Genomic DNA, 24,551 nt, shown 5'->3' with positions numbered 1-24,551 from the left:
GGAGCTAAGAGGGACGGTTTGTAGACAAAGGGCCTTTTCGGCAGCTGCCCCAGACTATGGAATGCCCTCCCGACTGAGATTCGTCTGGCGCCGACGCTGATGACATTTCGGCGCCAGGTCAAAACCTTCCTGTTCCAGAAGGCTTTTAATTGAAATAATATTAGCTGTGGGGCTGATGGCAATTTTAATTGTATTTTAATTGTATTTTAATTATTTTATCTTTTACTGTATTGAATTTTAATTATTGTAAGCCGCCTAGAGACCTCTGGGTAGTATGGGTGGCATATAAATTGAATAAATAAATAAATAAAATAAATAAATATCTGGAATGCATTAATTTCTGGCCAACGATTTCCATTTCCAATCAAGGAAGAAAGAGTGAGTGTCTTTGTGTGGGGGTGGATGTTTTACCACGGGGGGAGGACACACACGACTGGGCTACTTCATCTGGTCACGGCACCCAGAATACAACCACGTGTTGTAAAGACTCCAAACAACGCCATCTTTCAAAAAGCTCCTTCCCTTTTTACTGCCAAGGCAGGGATGTTCAAGCCCACACAAGGCATGATTTACACAGATGAATTAAATGGGCTAAACTTCTTTGCCTACTTTACTTGCCCTGTACAGTTATCTGACACCTACTCTCCAAAGAGTTGTTTGCGAAGGAAGAAACAAACACACGTCTCCTGAGTGCAAATGGCTGGCTGACGTTGTGCCAAGAAGAACCGTATGATATGACAAATAATAAAGCAAAAACAATCAGGCAGGGGAGTGCAGCATGAAATGGAGCTACGTGCAAATCATCACAATAAGCCCACAATATGCAAGTCAAAAGATTTTTGCTGTTGCTGCACTGGGAATAATGTACCTGTAAATGCAGAGCAGGGAATCTGCAGATATGCAAAGGATATAACTTCTGAAAGTGAATTGCTATATGTTAAGAACTTTCCATAGTCTGATACTGAGTTACACAAACTGGCATGCAACCGATACATCCTCACAGATTTCTTAACTTACAACCATTCAATTCCAAATGCTACATCTTTTGTTTAACGATGCAACAGGATTTCCGTCATAGAATAAATAAGCAAGGAAAAGAATCCAGCATCCTGGTTTTCAGGCAGCATACTGTTATTCTGAGAGTCATACTTCTCACAAGGACTGAAAAAAATATCTAATTCTATCTTTTCTGTTCTACAGCACATTTTTATTCATATCATAATACATAATCCTTATACAGGTTAAAAGAGACGATGTTTGAGACCTAATTGATAAACGGAAGATCAATAAGTTAATGCGCCCAGATGGAAGCCACCCAAGGGTTACTAAGGAACTGAGAAATCAAGTTCCTGATCTCTCAACTAAAATATACACCTTGTCCCTTAAAACAGTCACAGTGCCAGATGTCACACCAATCTTTAAATAGGGACTCTGGAAACTACAGGCCGGTTAGCCCAACGTCTGTTCCAGGGAGAAACCTTTTAGAATTCTTTGAAAAGGTCAACAGGCATGTGGATGTGGGCGAACCATTAGAGATTATCTATTTGGATTTTCAGAAGACGTTTGACGTGGTCCCTCACCAAAGGCTGCTGAGAAAACTCCACAGTCAGGGGATAAGAGGGCAGGTCCTCTTATGAATGGGTTGAGAACCAGGAAACCATGAGAGTAGGTCCAGTCAACAGGTGATATTCACAATGGTGAGAGGTAAAAAGCGGTGTGCCCCAGGGATCTGTCCTGGGACCAGTACTTTTCAATCTGTACAGAAATGACCTGGAGGCAGGGAGAAGCAGGGAGGTGGCCAAGTTTGCCATATGCTTTCTGGGAATGCTCCCGTTTTGTAAGCATAACTAAATTGTTTCTTTAATTCATGGCTGAAGGATGATACCAGTTCAAGAGTCTAAATTTAGCCTCCAGCTACTGCAGTACAGAAAAGTAAATCAAGTAAAATTAAATGAAATAAACAAGCCCTGGCACTCCTTATGTCCGATAATAATCATTGTTTGCCATCAATTTAATTCCAACTTATAGCAACTCTAGCCAGGGATTTGTAGGTATACTCTTGAAGTGGTCTACATTTTCTTCTTCTGATGGTACCCTGAGACAGTGCAGTTTGTTCAGCACTAAAGAGGTTGGCTCTTTACCTCGGACACACACTGGAGAACTGAACTCAGAACCTCTGACATTTCAGCCAAATATTTAACTCACTGAGCCATCTATGCTCTCCAAGTAATGTTCACCTGGAAACATGCAGTGTATTCTGGTGGTTTGTTACAACTTTCTGCTGCAGAAGCTGGGACAGTAGATCTACTTGCACCCTAATACACTGAGCCTCATGGCACAGTGGTTAAACTGCCGTACTGCAGCTAAAACTGTGCTCACGACCCAGGGTTCAATCCCATGAAGCCGGCTCAAGGTTGACTCAGCCTTTTGTCCTACTGAGGTTGGTAAAATGAGTACCCAGCTCACTGGGGGGGGGGGCAATGTGTAGCCTGCTTAATGAACTTGTAAACCGCCCAGAGTGTGCTTGAAGCACTATGGGGAGGTATATCAGCAGCACACTTTGCTTTTTGCTAATGCAAAATTACATCTAAGTGAGAACCACTATCCACCCTGGAGTGGAAATGGTGTCCATTTCTTGGCAGAGCACAGCCATGGCACACATGGCACCAGGGCTTGCATCGAGGAGTGAATGATTGGAGGGGAGGGTTTTCAACCGCACTTGAGGTGGGCAGGAAAAGGCCATGGGCATTAGATGAGATGCATCGAGGAGGGACTGACAAGAGGGCAGGGCGAGTGGGAGGGACCATGCTTGGGTTGGGCCAGAAAGGCAGGGTGGGGATAGAGGGGGCTTGAGGGGAGGAGAGAGAAGAGGGTTGGGGGTGAAGGGGGATTTGTGGTAGGCAGGGCACGCAGCGGGGAGCAGAGGGGGCATTACGGGAGGGTTTGTGAAAGGAAAGGGGTGGGCCTGGGAGTCAAGATGGACGGACAAGAGGGGTTTATTTGCTTAATGGAGGTGAATGAGAACAAAGGAATGCTATTTTCTTGGGTATATAAGGGGAAAATGAAACCCAGTCTAACAGAGGTGTTTTCTTCTCTCTACACCAAGAGAGACTGTTCATAACTGACTGAATCCACCTCAGGGAAGACAAAGAAAACCATTTCCTCGACATCGAACCCAGATAGGGCCCGAGACTTATGTCCCCCACCCGAATATTGAAGCCAAGCCTGATGTTGCCTTTGAACAGAAGAGAAATCACCACTTCTGTTCAGGAAAGCCCACGGAAGGGATTTCCTGGACAACCAATCGCTCAAGACGGGTAGAGGATATACGTCGCCTAATCCAATATGAAAGGCGCCTAAGGACGCACCACGCCACCAAAGTGAAACAATGCAAAGACTGATAGTTTCCTTCAACCAGAAGAGAAATTACTTCTTCTCTTCAAGATAGCCATGAAAGTCATTTCCTAGAAATCCAATCACACAGGACGGGTAAAGGAAATCCTTTTCGTAATGAAAATGGCACTACAAACCCGGCCGCCCCAATTACGACGAAGCCAAACCTGATGTTGTCTTTGAACAGAAGAGAAATCACCACTTCTGTTCAGGAAAGCCCACGGAAGGGATTTCCTGGACAACCAATCGCTCAAGACGGGTAGAGAATATACGTCGCCTAATCCAATATGAAAGGCGCCTAAGGACGCACCACGCCACCGAAGTGAAACAATGCAAAGACTGATAGTTTCCTTCAACCAGAAGAGAAATTACTTCTTCTCTTCAAGATAGCCATGAAAGTCATTTCCTAGAAATCCAATCACAGACGGGTAAAGGAAATCCTTTTCGTAATGAAAATCGCACTGCGAACCCAGCCCCCCAAATTACGACGAAGCCAAGCCTGATGTTGTCTTTGAACAGAAGAGAAATCACCACTTCTGTTCAGGAAAGCCCACGGAAGGGATTTCCTTGACAACCAATCGCTCAAGACGGGTAGAGGATATACGTCACCTAATCCAATATGAAAGGCGCCTAAGGACGCACCACGCCACCGAAGTGAAACAATGCAAAGACTGATAGTTTCCTTCAACCAGAAGAGAAATTACTTCTTCTCTTCAAGATAGCCATTAAAGTCATTTCCTAGAAATCCAATCACACACGACGGGTAAAGGAATTCCTTTTCGTAATGAAAATCGCACTGCGAACCCAGCCCCCCCAATTACGACGAAGCCAAGCCTGATGTTGTCTTTGAACAGAAGAGAAATCACCACTTCTGTTCAGGAAAGCCCATGGAAGGGATTTCCTGGACAACCAATCACTCAAGACGGGTAGAGGATATACGTCGCCTAATCCAATATGAAAGGCGCCTAAGGACGCACCACGCCAGTGAAGTGAAACAATGCAAAGACTGATAGTTTCCTTCAACCAGAAGAGAAATTACTTCTTCTCTTCAAGAAAGCCATGAAAGTCATTTCCTAGAAATCCAATCACACAGGACGGGTAAAGGAAATCATTTTCGTAATGAAAATGGCACTACGAACTCAGCCCCCCCAATTAGGACGAAGCCAAGCCTGACGTTGTCTTTGAACAGAAGAGAAATCCCCACTTCTGTTCAGGAAAGCCCACGGAAGGGATTTCCTTGACAACCAATCGCTCAAGACGGGTAGAGGATATACGTCGCCTAATCCAATATGAAAGGCGCCTAAGGACGCACCACGCCACCGAAGTGAAACAATGCAAAGACTGATAGTTTCCTTCAACCAGAAGAGAAATTACTTCTTCTCTTCAAGATAGCCATGAAAGTCATTTCCTAGAAATCCAATCACACACGACGGGTAAAGGAAATCCTTTTCGTAATGAAAATCGCACTGCGAACCCAGCCCCCCCAATTACGACGAAGCCAAGCCTGATGTTGTCTTTGAACAGAAGAGAAATCACCACTTCTGTTCAGGAAAGCCCATGGAAGGGATTTCCTGGACAACCAATCACTCAAGACGGGTAGAGGATATACGTCGCCTAATCCAATATGAAAGGCGCCTAAGGACGCACCACGCCAGTGAAGTGAAACAATGCAAAGACTGAGAGTGTCCTTCAACCAGAAGAGAAATTACTTCTTCTCTTCAAGATAGCCATTAAAGTCATTTCCTAGAAATCCAATCACACACGACGGGTAAAGGAAATCCTTTTCGTAATGAAAATCGCACTGCGAACCCGGCCCCCCCAATTACGACGAAGCCAAGCCTGATGTTGTCTTTGAACAGAAGAGAAATCACCACTTCTGTTCAGGAAAGCCCATGGAAGGGATTTCCTGGACAACCAATCACTCAAGACGGGTAGAGGATATACGTCGCCTAATCCAATATGAAAGGCGCCTAAGGACGCACCACGCCAGTGAAGTGAAACAATGCAAAGACTGAGAGTGTCCTTCAACCAGAAGAGAAATTACTTCTTCTCTTCAAGATAGCCATTAAAGTCATTTCCTAGAAATCCAATCACACACGACGGGTAAAGGAAATCCTTTTCGTAATGAAAATCGCACTGCGAACCCGGCCCCCCCAATTACGATGAAGCCAAGCCTGATGTTGTCTTTGAACAGAAGAGAAATCACCACTTCTGTTCAGGAAAGCCCACGGAAGGGATTTCCTTGACAACCAATCGCTCAAGACGGGTAGAGGATATACGTCACCTAATCCAATATGAAAGGCGCCTAAGGACGCACCACGCCACCGAAGTGAAACAATGCAAAGACTGATAGTTTCCTTCAACCAGAAGAGAAATTACTTCTTCTCTTCAAGATAGCCATGAAAGTCATTTCCTAGAAATCCAATCACACACGACGGGTAAAGGAAATCCTTTTCGTAATGAAAATCGCACTGCGAACCCAGCCCCCCCAATTACGACGAAGCCAAGCCTGATGTTGTCTTTGAACAGAAGAGAAATCACCACTTCTGTTCAGGAAAGCCCATGGAAGGGATTTCCTGGACAACCAATCACTCAAGACGGGTAGAGGATATACGTCGCCTAATCCAATATGAAAGGCGCCTAAGGACGCACCACGCCAGTGAAGTGAAACAATGCAAAGACTGAGAGTGTCCTTCAACCAGAAGAGAAATTACTTCTTCTCTTCAAGATAGCCATTAAAGTCATTTCCTAGAAATCCAATCACACACGACGGGTAAAGGAAATCCTTTTCGTAATGAAAATCGCACTGCGAACCCGGCCCCCCCAATTACGATGAAGCCAAGCCTGATGTTGTCTTTGAACAGAAGAGAAATCACCACTTCTGTTCAGGAAAGCCCACGGAAGGGATTTCCTTGACAACCAATCGCTCAAGACGGGTAGAGGATATACGTCGCCTAATCCAATATGAAAGGCGCCTAAGGACGCACCACGCCAGTGAAGTGAAACAATGCAAAGACTGATAGTTTCCTTCAACCAGAAGAGAAATTACTTCTTCTCTTCAAGATAGCCATTAAAGTCATTTCCTAGAAATCCAATCACACACGACGGGTAAAGGAAATCCTTTTCGTAATGAAAATCGCACTGCGAACCCAGCCCCCCCAAATACGACGAAGCCAAGCCTGATGTTGTCTTTGAACAGAAGAGAAATCACCACTTCTGTTCAGGAAAGCCCACGGAAGGGATTTCCTGGACAACCAATCACTCAAGACGGGTAGAGGATATACGTCGCCTAATCCAATATGAAAGGCGCCTAAGGACGCACCACGCCACCGAAGTGAAACAATGCAAAGACTGATAGTTTCCTTCAACCAGAAGAGAAATTACTTCTTCTCTTCAAGAAAGCCATGAAAGTCATTTCCTAGAAATCCAATCACACACGACGGGTAAAGGAAATCATTTTCGTAATGAAAATCGCACTACGAACCCAGCCCCCCCAATTACGACGAAGCCAAGCCTGACGTTGTCTTTGAACAGAAGAGAAATCACCACTTCTGTTCAGGAAAGCCCACGGAAGGGATTTCCTTGACAACCAATCGCTCAAGACGGGTAGAGGATATACGTCGCCTAATCCAATATGAAAGGAGCCTAAGGACGCACCACACCCCCAAAATTAAACAATGCAAAAACTTGCCAGAACAAACCCTTCTTCAAAATGTGACGATGCCAAACCTGCTATGACCATGGAGCAGAAGAGAAACTAACAATTCTCAAATGCTTAAGTGCTCTCCTTGACACCCTCCCTCCAATGACGGGTAGAAGGAGCTCTCCTGCCTGAAGATTAGAACTTCAGCGAGCTGCAGCACGAGACGATGCCAAGCCTGCCTATTTCCCTCTAAGGGAAGAGAAGCCAATGCTTCCCCTCCTGAAAAAATTGAATACCAGGATTATCTTAACACCCACCCACGAGACGGGTACATGAAATATTTCTCCTGTCTCAGCTTTAAAACAGCACCCCTCTCTAAAAGGCAATGACAAAAGCCAGCTGAATTCACAATAACACTGGAGAAGCTATCACTTCCCATCAGCCAAGGAAATAAGCAGACTTTGCATTGTCTCATTTCAGAAAGTGCCACTGATGGGTCAATTTTAATATTGGGGTAGGGGACATGTTTCTCAGCCCCTACCTGGGTGGATGTCAAGGAAATGCTTTCCATGGTCTTCCCTGAAGAGGATTCAGTCAGTTATTAAGAGTCTCTCTTGGGGTAGAGAGAAGAAAAGAAGTCTGATGGGGTTGTTTGTAGCTTCTGGGAATAGCTGATTTGAAATTTGGGATGCAGCACACTATTTTAAGCAGAAGCGTGCATTAAATGGGTAGAAACATACCCATAAAAAGACTGTTTCTCTTTCCCCTTATATACCCAAGAAAATAACATTCCTTTCTTCTCATTCATCTCTATTATGCAAAGAAACCCCTCTTGTCCATCCCTCTCCACTCCCAGGACCACCCCTTTCCTTTCACAAACCCTTCCGCAACGCCCCCTCTGCTCCCCGCTGCGCGCCCTGCCTACCACAAATCCCCCTTCACCTTCAACCCTCTTCTCTCTCCTGCCCTCAAGCCCCCTCTATCCCCACCCTGCCTTTCTGGCCCAACCCACGCATGGTCCCTCCCACCCACCCCGCTCTCTTGTCAGTCCCTCCTCGACGCATCTCATCTAATGCCCATGGCCTTTTCCTGCCCACCTCAAGTGCGGTTCTGCCCCCTCCCCACCCCTCATTCCCTCCTCGACGCGAGCCCTGTCTATCCCCCCGTATTTTTCCGGCCACCATGACCGTGGTTCTCCCCCCCCCCCATTCTGCAGTCATTCCCTCCATGACCCAAGCCCTGTCCATTTCCTCCCCCCACCCCACAAGTTTGGTTCTCTCCCCCACCCCCCGAGGAAGTTCTGTCATTCAGTGCTTGCCACACCATCTGTCTTTCCCCTCTCAGCTCATTTCCTCCCCAACACACATCCCTTCCTGACGCCAGCTGTGTTCTATTGTTTTTCTTTTGCTATCAAGGGTGCCAACTCAAGTCTCTCATAAGGAGGCATTTTCCCCTCGTTTTGCCAATGGTTGTTGGCCACAGGTTGAAAGACAAAAGAATGGCTGGACTAGGTTTCAAGTTCAGGTTTGGCAAATATAGCACTTCCATATGGTCTAGTGTGGGAACGCTCCCCTCCAGGTCACTAGCTGATGTCTGTTCTTCAGTGCAGAGTACACTCTCCTGGCATAGTGAGAGCGACTCCTGACGGGGAGGGGTGACTCACCCAGTCTGCCTATTTTCCCTTAGAGTTAGAGCGTAACTTCAAAGGATTTCTCCGGCCTATCCTGAGTGGCCATGAGGTAACTAGTGTCCCATCTGAATTCTGTCAACAATCTGTAAGCTTGTTAAGGTTCATAAAAGGGAGTTCTCAGGGCCTTGCCCAAGGAATTCTGCTGGTGGACATCTACATGTCCAATGACATCTTGCTTCTCTCTAAAGTTAATTGCTTTCTCTTTGTTCTGTGATCACCTAAACCTTTAGCCTTTTCGTTTCGTGATCACTGCAGTCTAGGATGTCTCTCAGGCATGAGACATTTCAGCAGATGCAGAAGCCACTTTGTTTTATATGCCGTCACTCCAGTTCTTTCAACCAAGAGTTCATGTGCTTGCATTTGATGGCTCACTGAGCTTTCTAATGCAAAGTGCACATCTCCGACGTTCTGCAGGGAGAAAATAAGACAAAATTGCAATGGTCAGAACACTGATTTTTTTTCCAGGAATAAGTACTTTTGCACTGAAATACTTCTGCTGCAAGTTCACAAAAGCATTAAAGGCAACACACCTGCATTGTTAAGATTTTGCATTTGGAAACACAGCTCTAAGCAGAAAAACACACTGGAGGCACTAGAAACCTGACATTTTCATCCATGAAAAATCAGTCAAGATTATTAGAATGAGATATGTAGAATAGAAATCTAAAATCTGACACAGAAGATCTTTCTTCTTTACATAAGGAAAAAACTGTCAGATGAGACTAGAGTAAATGTGGGAAAATGCACCTTTATTTTGGCCATTTGACAATCCTGAATCAACTGTATGCTTTGATCTTAACTCCCGAAACTCTCTCATTCACTCTTTTTGACTGCTGCTTTTATTTTTTTTATTCTGAAGTAACCTAAGTGATGCCGTGTACGCTCTCCTAGTCTTTGATCCTTACATGGATGAACACGAGTTTTCACCTATTCATAACCATGTTCTCAACCACTATGTTACAGTTCTCAACATCAGGTGGAGAACTTTCAAAAAGAATTTACAATATCATAACATTGTCTAATCCTCCATTTCTTTCTCTCTGTAAAGGCGGCTCAGATGCATCCTTTCTCTGAACCTGAAAAGTCGCTTGCACTCTTAGAGAGGCATTTGGCAGGCACATCTGGTTTGCTATGAACGGAAAAGGCCTTGCGACACACGTCCCTTAATAGCTCCTGGACAGACTGTGAAGACAGTCCAATTCCAACCAGCTTTTAATGACGTACTGTGCAAGAACAGATTTACCTTTGCCACTGTTTTAATGATACTTTGCCGACTACTGATTTTATTTTAATTTTTTTAAAAAAATGCTGTACATCTCTTTATTTTATGTGCCTTAAATAAGTTTCTTTAAAATGAAGAAGAAAAGAAATACTTCCTTCTAAGGTTTACCTGACTTATTCAACAGTTTTCAGTCAAGAGTTTTCATTTCAACCAGACAATCATAGCATTTGGCATCCCGTTTCTGCCATGTTTCTTCCTTGCTACCCATTATGCTCATTCAACCATCGGCGCACAGACGTACTTCAAAAGTCTGAAAACACAATGCACACCAAATAAACCAAAATGACAATGCAGCAGCTGTCAAGACATAACATGCAAAACAGATAAGTACACTCTTAACATAACCTATATCTTCATTTATTCCTTCATATGGACAATATGAAATGGGGGGGGGGGGGAAATGTACCTGTTAACACCTTAAACTGAAAAGGAAAGCAGTCAAAATCTGTGCAATCTTTTCCTTATCATACCTTAGATGAAAGGGTTTGATCCCCTCCAGACACTTAAGATCAAAAAGCCCTGAGGAAATGATCAGTTTAGAAGAGACTCTACAAGGGTGACTCCCGCCCCCAACGCCCCCCCAAGCAAGCTGGGACCTTGGAAGGGAAAAAGAGAGACAGACAGAAAGGGGTGGCAGGCAACAAGGCAGCCCCTGGGCTGGCATTTTCTTCCACCCCCCTCCCCACTCCTGGTCTTTGGCAAACTGTGGTGTCCTCTGACGTTGGGGTAAAGAAACAAGTAGCTGCGCTGACTGGGGCCAGGAGCCCAGCCCTCGGTCCAAAGGGTCACCACCCTCTCCCGCCAGGCGCAGCGACCTACCTGCCTTGCCTGGCCAGCTGCCGATGCCCCTTCCGCTAGAGCACGCCAGAATGGGGGATGCCGGAGGGTTGCTCGGCAACGGGTTTGGGCCCTGCCTCAGGGCGGAGCAGCGCCGGCCTTCGTTAGCGGGAATCCTCCCAAGGCGATTTGGGCGGTGAGAGAGCGGAGGACGAGGCTTTCCCTTCGCTGGGCGGGGCTTGCAGGCCCTTCACGAAAGAGGCTGTGGGGCAGAGAAGGGCCCTGGCCGCCGCCTTGGGGGGACACATCCAGTTGCCATAGCCAGCAGCTCTGGTAAAGCGCCCTGTCCACGCCTCACTCTACCTTGGAGGAGGAAAGGCGGACAGAGAAAGAGAGACACCATCAAACTTGAGAACCAGGGAAGGCATGGCTAGAGAAAGAGAGAGAGAACTGCTCTGCTGCCACCTACAGCTCAGACTAAGCCTTGCATGCAGAGAGAGCCAAAGGCCCTTTTATTACACCGGCTAGGAATGCCCCCAAAGGATGGGAGGCAAAGGCAAGGCCATCAAAAGGGCTCACCTGAAACAAAGGAAGCTGAACAAGTCTTCTGCCTAATCAATACTCAAAGACCTAACAGCAAAGTCAACAACGTTTGGGGGAAATGCATTCCCCTGAATAACCAAGCAAAGCTAAACCAGTTGAAAGGAACTGCTGACCCAGATTAATTGTTTTTTTTTTCCCCTTAGACTCTTCCAGGTTCACTATTAGTGAAGTGGGAAGCCTCTTACAGAGAGGATGCACTGACCACTTTAGTCATACTTTGAGCCAGGGTGATGCAAAAGCACATCCAGGCTCAAAAGCAACTTTAAGGATAAAAACTATTCTGAGATTTAGGCAGCTAAGAGCTGTTCCCACCAAAAACAATAACAGCTTTCTTACCTCTCGGCTCTCCCCACAGAGTAACATGGTTCCAGTGCTCAAGCAGAGTTCCTCATAACAGCAGGATGGAGGACATGTTCCAAACAGAACAAAGTTGCTGCCCAGAACTGCTGAGCTCAGCCATTTCCTCTGGCTGGCCTTCTATCCCATCTCCCTCCATCAGAGCCTGCAGCCTTTCCAACCAATCAGCTGCAGTCCTTTCTGAAGCCAACTAATTGGTAACGCCTGGAAGAGTAGCTCCTGGAGGTCACCAGGTGTGCCTAATTAGCCCACCAAGGGAAGCCAAAAAATTCCTCCCCAGTTTCAAGGCCTATAGAAAGCATTCTTCACAGCCAGGATGGGTCCTTCATTGCCTGAGCCTCCTTTCTCTCTTCTCCACTCTTTTTTAGCTGTGAAGTGAATAAGACATCCAAAATATATAAACAGGTAGCTATTAGCTATAAAGGAGCTGAACATGTAGGTACACTTGAATTCATACAAAATGCATTTGTGACTTTTTGAGCTCAAAATAAACTGCTGTTTTACTCCAAGAAACTCTCTGGTCTTTCCTCTGCTCTGTTTTCTGAAAGATGGTTAGAGTGGCAGCTTTCCTGGTGCCAAAACCAGGAATCTCTGAGTCAGGGAGAGGGACTGAGTTTTAAATGCTTTTGAACTCCCCCACTGCTGGCACCAGGGAGGCAAGGGTCTCTCTGAAGACAGGCAGGCGACGGTGTGGTGATGCCCTTGACACGCCCTCTGGCCGAACGCAGTCTTTTTGACTGATGGGTTTCTCGATGCTTCTCCAGCAGATCCCTGGTTCCAGCCCTGCCTGCTGCAGCCTTGGTAGGGAGGGTCACGGCTGTAAAAAGGTGAAAGGGGAAGTGAGAAATCTTTCATAAATGCCATTAACATGATAGCCTCTGGTAATGCCCAGGGAACTTTCACCTATGTGAATGGCACTATGCTTGGATGGGTTCATGATGCCCAGGTTCATGAAGCCGAGGCTGGTGGCTGAGTAAGTTTAGTGCCTGGCAAATGGGAGGGAACAGGGGGGACTCATCCAGATGTTATCGGCCAGGTTACCCCCACTCCAGCTGATTGGGGCTGTCCTCTCCGGCCATTCCAGAAGACACCGTACCCTGAGGACCTGTTTCTGTCTTCTGCAGCACGTAGGGGGTCGCCTGCTCCGCAAATCAGAAAAGGTGTCAAAGACCTTGCTAGTGTGTGCTGTGCTACATAACTTGCCCCCCTAGATCCCCCCCCAGATGTGGGGACTCTTATAGCCATGACTTCCCATGTGTGTTTTGAATGTGACGGGGGAAACATCCCAGGGCCAGGATCCACAGGCGGTACAGTTGCGGGATGACGTGGCCCATGCCTACTTTGGGCCACGAGGCAAGCAAGCTGCTGCAGGATGTGATCCGTCTTGCCCTCTCCCCACTTTTTTGGAACTGCAGAGCTGCCTTTCACATTCCCAAGCATTTCCCAAGGATTCTCTTGCAGAAACCCACCCCCTTCCTCCTAGTGACCTCCCTACATGCCATGCCACCCTCCTTCCGTGGCAGGGCCTCGTCTTACTCCCTTTTCCCTCCCTTCTAACTCGACATCAGTGGCAACTATAGCAACCAGAGCTGTGCAGAGTTGGACTTTGGGCAACCATTCCTAGGCTGGGCATGTTAGGGATCACGGGGGCTCTCGTCCCTCTGACACAACTCTACACAGCTCAGGGTCTGACCTTTCACTGTCCATCTTCCTGTCTTCTTTTCTGGTTGGGTAATGTTTAGGGACTTAACTTGGGCTCTTTCCTCCATGATTGGGCAGCCGGGTTGGCTCCCACCCACTCCCTCTGCCTCCTGGCTCATGATTGGGGGGCTGCGTGGATCCATCCGACCCTAATCCTGCCCACCCTCAGCCTCCTGGTTAATTTCTGGGAGGGTAGTTTGGGTCCCTGAAGAGTAGCATTCTGCCCACCCTCAGCCGCCTGGGTCATTATTGGACAGCCGGCACAGGCCTCACCCACTCTCAACCTTGTTCCTAGAGCTCATGATGGGTGGATGGGGCCCTCTGCATTTGTTTTCACGCCCCACTCCATTTTAAAGGCAAGCCATGGGGTTTCTTCCACCCTTCCCCTGACATTATGATGGAAAATGGAGTTTATGTTCCTTCCATTTTCCTGCCACATCATCCCCTTGGAGAAAGGCCTTGAGCCTACTTGTGTAATCATGTAATTACAGGAATAAACAAATGACATGTTGTAGATGGCATTTTATTGAGCATTTTCAAAGAAAGGGTGCTAGGAACATAGTGTGCCTGGGCACTGGCATTTTGCCTCAGAAGCACCCTTGTATCTTCGACAAAGAGAAGACAGACAGACAGACAGACAGCAGAGAGACATGTGCAGAGAGCCTTCATGTAGCTGTGCTGCACCTGACCCATAGCTGTCTGGCCATACCATTGCCAGTGTCCAGTTGCAAGGCTCAGGCAGTGCTTACTGAAATGACTGTGGTCACACAGGGCAGAGTGGTTCGGGAGCTGCACCCGTAGCACAGCTACCTGTGTAAAAAAGAGAGATAGGGGACAACAGTCAAAGCCCTAGTCTAGTATGGAAAGGAGAGGACAGCGGGCCGTTGCTTCTTTTGAAGTCGTAGAGCACTGGACATGGTGGTGCTGTTGGGAGGTAGCTAAAGAGGGCACCATGGGGGTATGGACTGCCCTGGCTCATGGGCTTTGGAGTCTCCCTGAAGTCTATTGTGTGCATGCAGAGTCTCAGCTTTATCACAACAACTTCACTTCAGCCCTAGAAGATACAGGCAGGAGAAGAAGTCAAGTCTTATTTGGTTGATGTGGGTTTCTCGGGCTTCTTGGCCGTGTTCTGAAAGTGGTTCTTCCTAACGTTTCGCCAGTCTCTGTGGCCAGCATTTTCAGAGGACAGCAAACTGTGCTCTGGGTAGGCTTGAGAGTGGGTGGAGTATTTATGGCTGTGAGAAGGCTAGTTTGTGAGATAGGCTATTGTCCGAATGAGGAGATGGTTGATGTGACGTTCCTCTTCCACGTCACAATGGTCAGGACACTCTCTCATTCACAATTTATTTACGCTGCCACCAACCAATCCCTCATAAAACTCTTCAGACAAAAGTATGATTTTTAAAATAAAAACTTAAGTTTATTGATAACAACAGAAGGAATGGTAAATCAGTTTATCAACTAAAATAAAAAGGCAATCAGTAATAATAAAGTATCCCCTCATACACACTATCACTCAGACCTTAACTCTTCATGACTCTTAACTCCAAAACTCTTAACTCTCACTCTAACTCTTAACTGACTCACATCATTCACTCCCCCCCCTTATATACACAGCTCCACCTCCTGGAGTCCCACCTCCTGCTCTGCTATAGGCAGATGGGTTCCAGCATAACCATGATAGGCAGGTGACGTCATCGCAGCCGTCACATACCTTCCCCCTTAATAAGTTGTTTTGTGATGAAAAGCTATAGTGCTTTTCACCACAAAACAACAGCAAGCAAATTACATTGTTATCTACAACATTTCAATAACACACATAAAATAACACATTTCTAAGCATACCTATACTTACCACTACTTACTTTAAACAATAAAAGCACATATAATAATGCATTGAAAACACACTCGACATTTCAACACATAGTATAACCATTTACATTCACATATACTTTAAATGTCCATATAAGTTCATCCGTTGTCTTCTGGTCTTCTGGATAAGGCGTCAGCCACACAGTTCAGAGTCCCTCTGACCACCTTAACCTCAAAGTCATAGTCCTGTAAGAGAAGCGCCCACCTCATCAGCTTACTGTTCTGGGCTTTCATTGTCCTTAGCCACATTAGAGGTGAGTGATCAGTGCACAAGGTAAAATGACGACCCCAGATGTAGGCCTTCAATTTCTTAATTGCAAAAACGATGGCCCAACACTCCTTCTCAATGGTAGACATGTTCTTCTCACTTGGATTCAGCTTCTTGCTTAGGTACGACACAGGATGTTGGTCTCCGTCGTCATCTTGTTGACACAGCACCGCTTCAACACCGGCATTGGATGCGTCGGTATAGATGATAAACTCTCTGCTGAAGTCAGGAGCATGCAGCACAGGATGGTTGGTTAAAGCTTCTTTCAGCCGACCAAACGCCACCTTGCAGTCTTGGGACCAGGAAACACGGTCACTGCTCCTTTTCTTCGTTAGCTCTGTCAATGGTGCAGCAATTTCACTAAAGCAGGGTATAAACTTTCTATAGTACCCTACCAGACCTAAAAAGGATCTCACTTTCTTTTTGGTATTGGGTCTGGGCCATTTAAGGATTGCATCTATCTTGGCCTCTAGGGGTTTGATAAGACCTCCTCCAACTCTATGACCCAAGTATTTCATTTCAGTGCTTCCTAGCTGACACTTACTGGCTTTGACAGTTAACCCAGCGTCTTTTAGTCTTTGTAGCACTATCTCTAAATGATATAGGTGATCTAGCCATGTGTTGCTAAATACCCCAATGTCATCGATATAAGCCACAGTAAATGCACTGAGCCCTTGCAAAGTTTTGTCCATGAGCCTTTGAAATGTAGCTGGTGAATTTCGCAGGCCAAAACTAAGAACCCGGAATTCAAACAGACCAAATGGACTACAAAATGCTGTTTTCTCTTGGTCCTTTGGGTCAATTCTTACTTGCCAGAACCCTTTCGTTAGGTCCAGACAAGATATGAATCTGCAACCCCCAATGGTTTCAATTAGGTCATCAAGCCTGGGCATAGGATACGCATCAGGTTTGGTTACTGCATTTAACTTTCTGTAGTCCACGCAGAACCTGATGGAACCGTCCGGCTTGTCCACTAAGACTACCGGGGCTGACCAAGCACTAGAAGAGGGTACAATAATTTGGTCTTTCAGCATTTCATCCAGTTCTTTGCGCACTTTCTCTACATAAGGACCTGTTACTCTATATGGTGTTACAGATTGAGGGGAAGCATTCCCTGTGTCAATCCTGTGTAGCACTCCCTTGGCAACACCAGGTTTGCTTGAGAACACTTCTTGATATTTTGTAACCAGAGTCCTAAGACTACTCTGCTGTTCACTAGATAGACTAGGGCTGATCTGCACATCTTGTGGATTAAACTTCTGCTGACCCCTCCCTTCCCAGAAGGGTAACTCATGTTCCTCTTTATCAGCAGCCTTCATGGCAAACAGCACCTGGTTCGTTTCTCTATAATAGGGCTTAAGGGCATTGACATGAACAACCCTCCTGCCTAAACTTCCATCGTCCTCAATAATATAATTAAGGTCACTCATTTTCTGATTCACTCTATATGGTCCATCCCATTTAAGTTGTAATTTGTTCCCCTTAATGGGTCTCAGCCTAAGAACCTCATCCCCTGGGTTGAATTGACATTCTCGTGCTCGTTTGTCATACCACTGTTTCTGTTTGGCCTTTTTAGTTGTTATATTTTCCACAGCCAAATCCATATTTCTCTTGAGGCAGTTCATTAGTGAATCAATATAAGTTACTACATCGTGGGGATCATCTTCAATACACTGTTCCCAATTCTGCTTGATTAAATCTAGTGGTCCCCTTACATGTCTCCCAAATAATAGCTCGAAAGGACTAAACCCAGTACTTTCCTGTGGGACTGATCTGTATGCATATAAGAGTAGTTGTAACTTTTGGTCCCAATTATTTGGATTCTCCTGTAAGTAAGCTCTGATCATCCTGATGAGAGTACCATTAAATCTTTCCGTTAACTCGTTACATTCTGGGTGATAAGGAGAAGTTTCGAGGTGTCTGATCCCACATATCTGCCATAACCTTTTCATAAGTCTGGATGTAAAAGAGGTTCCTAAGTCTGTGATAATCTCAGAAGGGAAACCCATTCTACTCATATAATTTACTAAAGCCTCCGCTACAGTCTGGGTCTCTATGTTTCGTAAAGGAATTGCCTCAGGGTACCTAGTGGCATGGTCCACAATAGTTAAAATAAATCTGTTCCCTCGCTTAGTGACTGTGGGCAATGGACCTATGATATCCACTCCTAGATGTTTAAAAGGTGTTGAAATTACTGGTAGAGGACACAGCTTTGCTTTTGTCTTGTCACGGTTATGTCCCTGTTTTTGACATACAACGCATCTCTGGCAGAAACTCCTAATATGTTTTCCCATATCAGGCCAATAAAAGTTTTGGGCTATTCTCTGTTTGGTCTTATTTATCCCCAAATGAGCTGAGAAAATGTCTGCATGTCCCTTTTCTAGCAGCATAGGGCGATATTTATCAGGAACAACCAACTGCTTTTTAATCTCAGGCCCTCCCTTTGCCATATTAATCAGTTTTTCCTTATAGAGCAACCCACACTTTATAATGAAACGTTCAGGACATTCAAGCATTAATTCTTTGTCATCCACCTTTTCAAAACAGCTTTTTAAAGTGGGGTCTGCTATCTGAACCCTGGCAAATACACTTTTCTGAGGTATTTCTAACGAAAATGCCTCAGCCTGGGGTATGTTCTCTTCTTGTTCTTGAGAGCCAGTACCATTACTAGCTTCCCTTTGTTCAGGTTGTGATCGCGTAATCACCAAGGCACTCTTGACATGCTTTGTTAAGTCAGTGCCAATAAGACAAGGTGTAGGAATTTGAGAAGAAACCCCCATTCGCCACACTCCCCGTCATCCTTGATAATCAACTAAAACATCTGCCACAGGCAAGCTCACTAACTCCTTCCCAATTCCTCTGAGAGTCATATTCTGACCAGGAATTATACATTCCTGAGGTACAATATCAGAGTGGCAGTCCGACACTTGTGAGCAAGTGTCTCGTAAAGCAGTGTAATTCTGTCCTAAAATTTTTATTCTGTCCCCAGCTGATTCCAGTAGCTGAGAATTTATCTGAATGTACAAACAATGTCTTATTTCAGCTATTGGCAGATCCTGATATTCTGTACTCTGGCCACTAGAAGTATCCATTTCTGAAGAGCTAGCTGCTGCTTCTGGCTGCGTTCCCATGGCAACAGGGCTATCTCTAGAGGGACTCATTTGGCTGTTCTGTATACAATACACAGACTTTGCCTCTTTCAAATTCACTTTCTGAGGAGAAATTTCTTTCTTTTGAGTTGTGTTAAAACACTGGGAAGCAATGTGTCCCCTGCCTTGACAAGCAAAGCAAATTTTATCTCCCCATGAGCCTCTGTTAGTGAACTTTTCTGATTTTTCTTTTCCCTCCAAAATCGGGTTCCTGGACTGGCTCTGCCCAGAAGTTTTACCCACAAAATGGCTGCCCATTTTAGCCTGACCCTGACCTGGCTCTTTGGAGTACTTTGGGTCCCATGTTTTCCTCATACCTTTTTCCTCATAACTTACAGGCCCCCTTATTTGTGAAATAAAATCAGCAATCTGTGCAGCCTGTCTAATGTCAGTAGGTTTCCTTTCCTGAACCAAATATTTAAGTTCACCACGGAGCAAGGAATAGAACTGCTCCAAACCTACAATATTTTTTAACTGTTGAAAAGTCTGTACATTCTTCTGTTCCAACCACCTGTCCAAACATCTCTCTAAGTTATAACCCAGCTGTGTGAAACTTTCATCTGATTTCTTGGTGAGCTTTCTGAATTTCTGTCTGAGGTGTTCTGAATTAATGCCAAATCTAAGAAAAACCAACTTTTTAAACTCCGAGTAATCTTTACTGAGTTCTATTGGCATATCAGCATATATTTCTGCCATTTTCCCACTAATCAGAGACCTTAAAACTACCATTTTCTCTGCTTCTCTGAGAGAAAAATCTGAGGCTGCTCTCTCAAAACTTGTAAGGAACGCTTCAACCGAATCCCCTTGTTTATAGGATGGAAATTTCTTTAAATCTGCTTTTGATAATTGGCTCTCCTCATTTTCCCTATTATTATTATTGTTCTGGTTCAGTAATTCCATTCTTCTTATCTCCAATGCCATACGCTGTTTCTCCAGTTCAAATTGTCTCTCTCTTTCCTCCTTTTCCATCTCCATTTGTCTCATTCTTTCCTCCTTCTCTAGGGCAATTCTCTCTCTCTCAGCCTCCCTTTCCAATTGTCTCATTCTATATTCATGTTCCTGGGCTAATTGAATTTTCCTCAGTTCTGATAACTGTTCCCCATTAATTTCTTCCTCCCGCTCTGAGGTAAATCTGTCCCCTTCTCCATCAATCACCTCTCCAGTTCCCTCAGACATCTCTGGAGATTTAGGCTCACTTTCAGCCATTTTACTGCGCGTCAAAGGCATGTTTCTTACACAAAAGGCTCCTGACTATTTCCAAGCCTCTGTTTAAAATACTTTTTCCCTTTCTGTGTTAAGGTCTGATATATATTTGCAGTGTGTTCCAGCTGATCTGACACTAGAAACTGTAACTAAGCTTCTATGTCGTCTTCTTTTTCCCCTTTTCTGGGCCTCTTGCCAACTAAGGATACTTATTTTATATTATTGCCTTTAGAATCACCACAGCTCTCTCCACCCATTGGAGCTGTTTAAAATGGAGATCCCTCAGCTTTGCTGGGCTTGGTCTGTCCTCTCAGAGTTCACCTAACTCAGGACACTCTGACCAACTCGCCACAGTCTCTGCTTTGGGGCTACTCTCCCTCACAAAATGGCCACTACAGAGCTCATACGACAGTCCTCTCACACTGAAGCTTGAGCGCCTCTCCACTAGATTTGCTCCCCTTGAGACAAATCCTAGAGAGTTACCCATGCTCTCCACTTCAGGTGACCCTCACTGAAGTCCTTTTGCTCTTGCCACTTTAGCCAAGGCTTTACTGGCCAACTGGACAAGTGGACAACTCGTATCCCACACACTGCCACCAATTTTCGTTGTGACGCTCCTCTTCCACGTCACAATGGTCAGGACACTCTCTCATTCACACTTTATTTACGCTGCCACCAACCAATCCCTCATAAAATTCTTCAGACAAAAGTATGATTTTTAAAATAAAAACTTAAGTTTATTGATAACAACAGAAGGAATGGTAAATCACTTTATCAACTAAAATAAAAAGGCAATCAGTAATAATAAAGTATCCCCTCATACACACTATCACTCAGACCTTAACTCTTCATGACTCTTAACTCCAAAACTCTTAACTCTCACTCTAACTCTTAACTGACTCACATCATTCACTCCCCCCCCCCTTATATACACAGCTCCACCTCCTGGAGTCCCACCTCCTGCTCTGCTATAGGCAGATGGGTTCCAGCATAACCATGATAGGCAGGTGACGTCATCGCAGCCGTCACAGTTGATTCGTGTGTTTTGTTGTGGCTGTATTGTTTTGATAAGGAGGGGAGATTATCTGTCCCTGTGGTTGATGGGTGTCATTAGCTGTTTCTTTTGTGTGCAGTAATCCCTTGACCTTGTGGCTGGGTGGAGTTCATTGACCTTTTGCACTATGTGTTTTTGAGAGCTGGGAGCCAGGTTTTGTTGAGTTTCAGACATTCCTCCTTCCGGTTGAAGTTTTGTTGATGCTTGTGGATTTCAATGGCTTCCATGTGTAGTCTGACGTAATGATTGCTGGTGTTGTCCAGTATTTCAGTATTTTGAAATAGAATTTCATGTCCACTTTGTTTTATGGCATGTTCAGCTACTGCAGATTTTTCTGGTTGTTTTAGTCTGCAGTGTCTCTCATGTTCTTTCATTCTGGTGTGGATGCTTCGTTTTGTGGTTCCAATGTATACCTGGCCACAACTGCAAGGTATCCGGTATACTCTTGCAGTGGTGAGGGGGGTCCCTTCTGTCCTTTGCTGACCGTAACATTTGTTGTATTTTTGTGGTGGGCTTAAATACTGTTTGTAAGTTGTGTTTTTCCAGAAGTTTCCCCATGCGGTCTGTGACCCCTTTGATGTATGGCAGGAGTACTTTGTTTGTGGGTGGCTGTTTTTCTTCTTCAGTTCGGTGTTGTTTTCTTGGTTTGATGGCTCCTGTGATTTCACTTTTTAATTTGCCTGTAGGGCCCAATTCAGATGGTTGAGTTCAGTGCTGAGAAACTGAGCTTCACGGTTCCGATTTGCACGGTCTACCAGTGTTTTGATTATGCCTCTTTTTTGCCGTGGGTGGTGGTTGGAGTTTTTGTGTAGGTACCTGTCTGTGTGGGTGGGTTTTCTGTAGACCTTGTGTCCTAGTCGGAGGTCAGTTTTGCGTAGGACCATGACATCTAGGAATGGGAGTTGGCCCTCTGTTTCTTTTTCCACGGTGAATTATATATTTGGATGGATGCTGTTGAGATGGTTGAGAAATTCTTCCAATTTTTCTTCACCGTGACTCCAGATTGTAAAGGTGTCATCCACATATCGGAACCAGACTGTGGGTGCGAGGGGTGCTGAAGCCAGGGCAAGTTTTTCAAAATGCTCCATGTAGAAATTTGCTATAACCGGGCTGAGAGGGCTGCCCATGGCCACTCCATCTGTCTGTTCGTAGAATTCATTATCCCACTGGAAATAGCTGGTTGTAAGGCAGTGCTGGAAGAGGGCCTTGATGTCTTCTGGGAATATCTGCTGGATGAGTATCAGGGTGTCCTTTACCGGTACCTTAGTGAACAGGGATACTACATCAAAACTGACCAGTCTATCCCCAGGGTTGAGTTTTAGAGTGCTGATCTTGCTTATGAAATGCCCTGAGTCCTTGATGTAGGATGAGGTTTCTCCAATGTGGGTCTGTAGAAGGGTTGCTAGGTGTTCGGCTAATTCATATGTTGGGGAACCGATGGCACTTACAATGGGCCCACCCACCCACTCTCAAGAATACCCAGAGCACAGTTTGCTGTCCTCTGAAGATGCCGGCCACAGAGACTGGCGAAACGTTAGGAAGAACCACTTTCAGAACAAGGCCAAGAAGCCCGAAAAACCCACAACAACCATTAGATCCCGGCCGTGAAAGCCTTCGCGAATACAAGTCTTATTTGTTGCTAGTGAGAAGTACTCTCATGAGAAAGGCAAGACTGACATTTCATGGCTTCTCCCCCTTCACTTACCTGGGTTTTCTTTTCTAGAAGCTGGAAGCCCCAGGCTTTGGGGTGTTTGTGTCTTGCAGCTGCATTCCGGGATGGCTCTACCTCTTAGGATACGAGGCAGACAGATTAGTGGCCCTACCTGTTAGGACAGTGGTCCCCAACCTTGGTCCTCCAGATATTCTTGGACTACAACTTCCAGAAGCCTTCACCACCACCTCTACTGGTCAGGATTTCTGGGGGTTGAAGTCTCTACCTGTTAGGATACGAGGCAGGATGCGACGCAGACAGATGTTAGAGAAGAGAACTTACACGCTTTGGAGTGGGTCTTTTGTGTGTTTTATGTTGCAAAGTGCCGTTTCCCATAGTGAGTTGCCACCACCACCACGACTCAAGTGTCTCCTCGTGAGTCCAAAGTCAGTATGCTGCAAAGCCAGAGAGAAAGAATCCCCTGGCCCGTATGTTGACATCTGAGTGAGGGGTATATATACCGGTGATGGTGTGCTGTATCGTAATCTCAACTGAGTGTGTCTCCCTGAGAGGTGGGAGGATTGGGGCCTTAATTATTTTGCGAGCTCCCATTGGGTTCCATGTGCTGGAAATTACTTTGGAGTATTTTTTTCCTGGCCTGACTTGTGCCAGCATAAGGGTGAGGAGTTTGAGCTTGGTGTAACTCAGCTCCTCCACTGCCCCTCCCTTTCTCCTCCACTTCCCCTCCCCCTTTTGGCCCTTCTCCCCACTGATCAGATGGGGGATCAGCCCCCACAGAGGGTTAGGCCAGCCTCAGGGGGCTGGGCCGGCAGAAGGATAGTTGTGCCAGCAAAAGGGACATAAAGGCCAATCCAAACCTTCTACAGCAAGCCTATCTGGGATTTTGGATTCTGCCCTAAATTGGTGCATTAATCCTATTTTCATGTTGCAATTGTCTACTGATAGCCCAAAATTTTGTCTGCCTCATACTGACTGCGAAAATAATCCATTGAAAATTAAGTCCAGATGTGACTAATGCTTCCCTCGCCTCCCATGAAACATTGGAACTCAATCTATCGTGGGACAAAAGGAGGAAGGATAGAGCCAGCCTCGTAGTTTATCCATCACAGTGGCATTTCAGGGAAGGCTGGTGTCTTCAAGGTCAGTGGTGTGGCCAATCTGCTCTGGGTTTTAGTTTAGACATTGAAAGTCCTGTGTGAGATGCTCAGCTCCTTTTGACAAGGAGGTTCCCTATTTCGGATGGCTCTTGTAAAGTTCAGAATAAAACCTAGAGCAGGTTCACTGACATATTGACCTCTTGAAGCCATCAACCTCCACTACGCCATTCAGTTGAGGCAAGAGCCTATATTCTTCTATGGGCCGAGTCTCTCTCTGCATATTCTCATCATCAAACTGCAGTGCCGTGTTGCTTTCTAGAATCTCGAAAGGAGTCCACTGGTTCATTCCGGGCCTCTCTCGGCATTCGGCCCCTCAGCCGTCTTTCCTGGCTATGGCGAGTGACTCGAGTAGATCTAGATGGGAGAAGGCTAGTTATCGAGGTCCTAAACCTTTTAGGGCTTCATATGTCATTCATTAACACTTTGAAATCAATGAGGAAATGAATTAAATATATAGGATATATCATCATTTAAGAAATAATTAATCAATTAATTTTGCGATTAATTATGTAGTTGCTGGCCTATCATTCAGCAGGCTCTCCCCAGGGCTCTAAAAACTACAAAGGAAGACAATACACACAATTCTTTGGAGGAAAGGCTACCACTTGATTGTTTACAGCAGCAGTCCCTGGCCAGCACTGGGGGGATTGGATCCGGTGCATCGAGAAGCCCGGGGGCCACCTGGCACCCACCACTGTTCACTTCAGCAGCTGCTGAAGTTTCCACCAGA

General features: G+C 45.6%; 2 long non-coding RNA genes across 2 annotated transcripts; both read right to left on the bottom strand.

Moving 5' to 3' along the window:
• Nucleotides 1–8,298: 8,298 nt before the first annotated feature.
• Nucleotides 8,299–12,041, bottom strand: LOC144586407 (uncharacterized). Its single transcript, XR_013541218.1, has 4 exons — nt 11,725–12,041; nt 10,828–11,148; nt 10,117–10,258; nt 8,299–9,134 (listed from the first exon to the last, which is right to left on the bottom strand). It is a non-coding gene; the product is annotated as an uncharacterized LOC144586407 (long non-coding RNA).
• Nucleotides 12,042–14,841: 2,800 nt separating this feature from the next.
• On the bottom strand, nt 14,842–20,969 carry LOC144586408 (uncharacterized). The gene is made up of 2 exons (XR_013541219.1): nt 20,881–20,969; nt 14,842–15,084 (listed from the first exon to the last, which is right to left on the bottom strand). It is a non-coding gene; the product is annotated as an uncharacterized LOC144586408 (long non-coding RNA).
• Between the last annotated feature and the right edge of the window lie 3,582 nt (nt 20,970–24,551).

Source organism: Pogona vitticeps, chromosome 2 (genome assembly GCF_051106095.1).
Source record: "Pogona vitticeps strain Pit_001003342236 chromosome 2, PviZW2.1, whole genome shotgun sequence".
Taxonomy (NCBI): domain Eukaryota; kingdom Metazoa; phylum Chordata; class Lepidosauria; order Squamata; family Agamidae; genus Pogona; species Pogona vitticeps.
The sequence above is the reverse complement of the archived record's forward strand: the minus strand, read 5'-3'. Positions and strand labels throughout refer to the sequence as shown.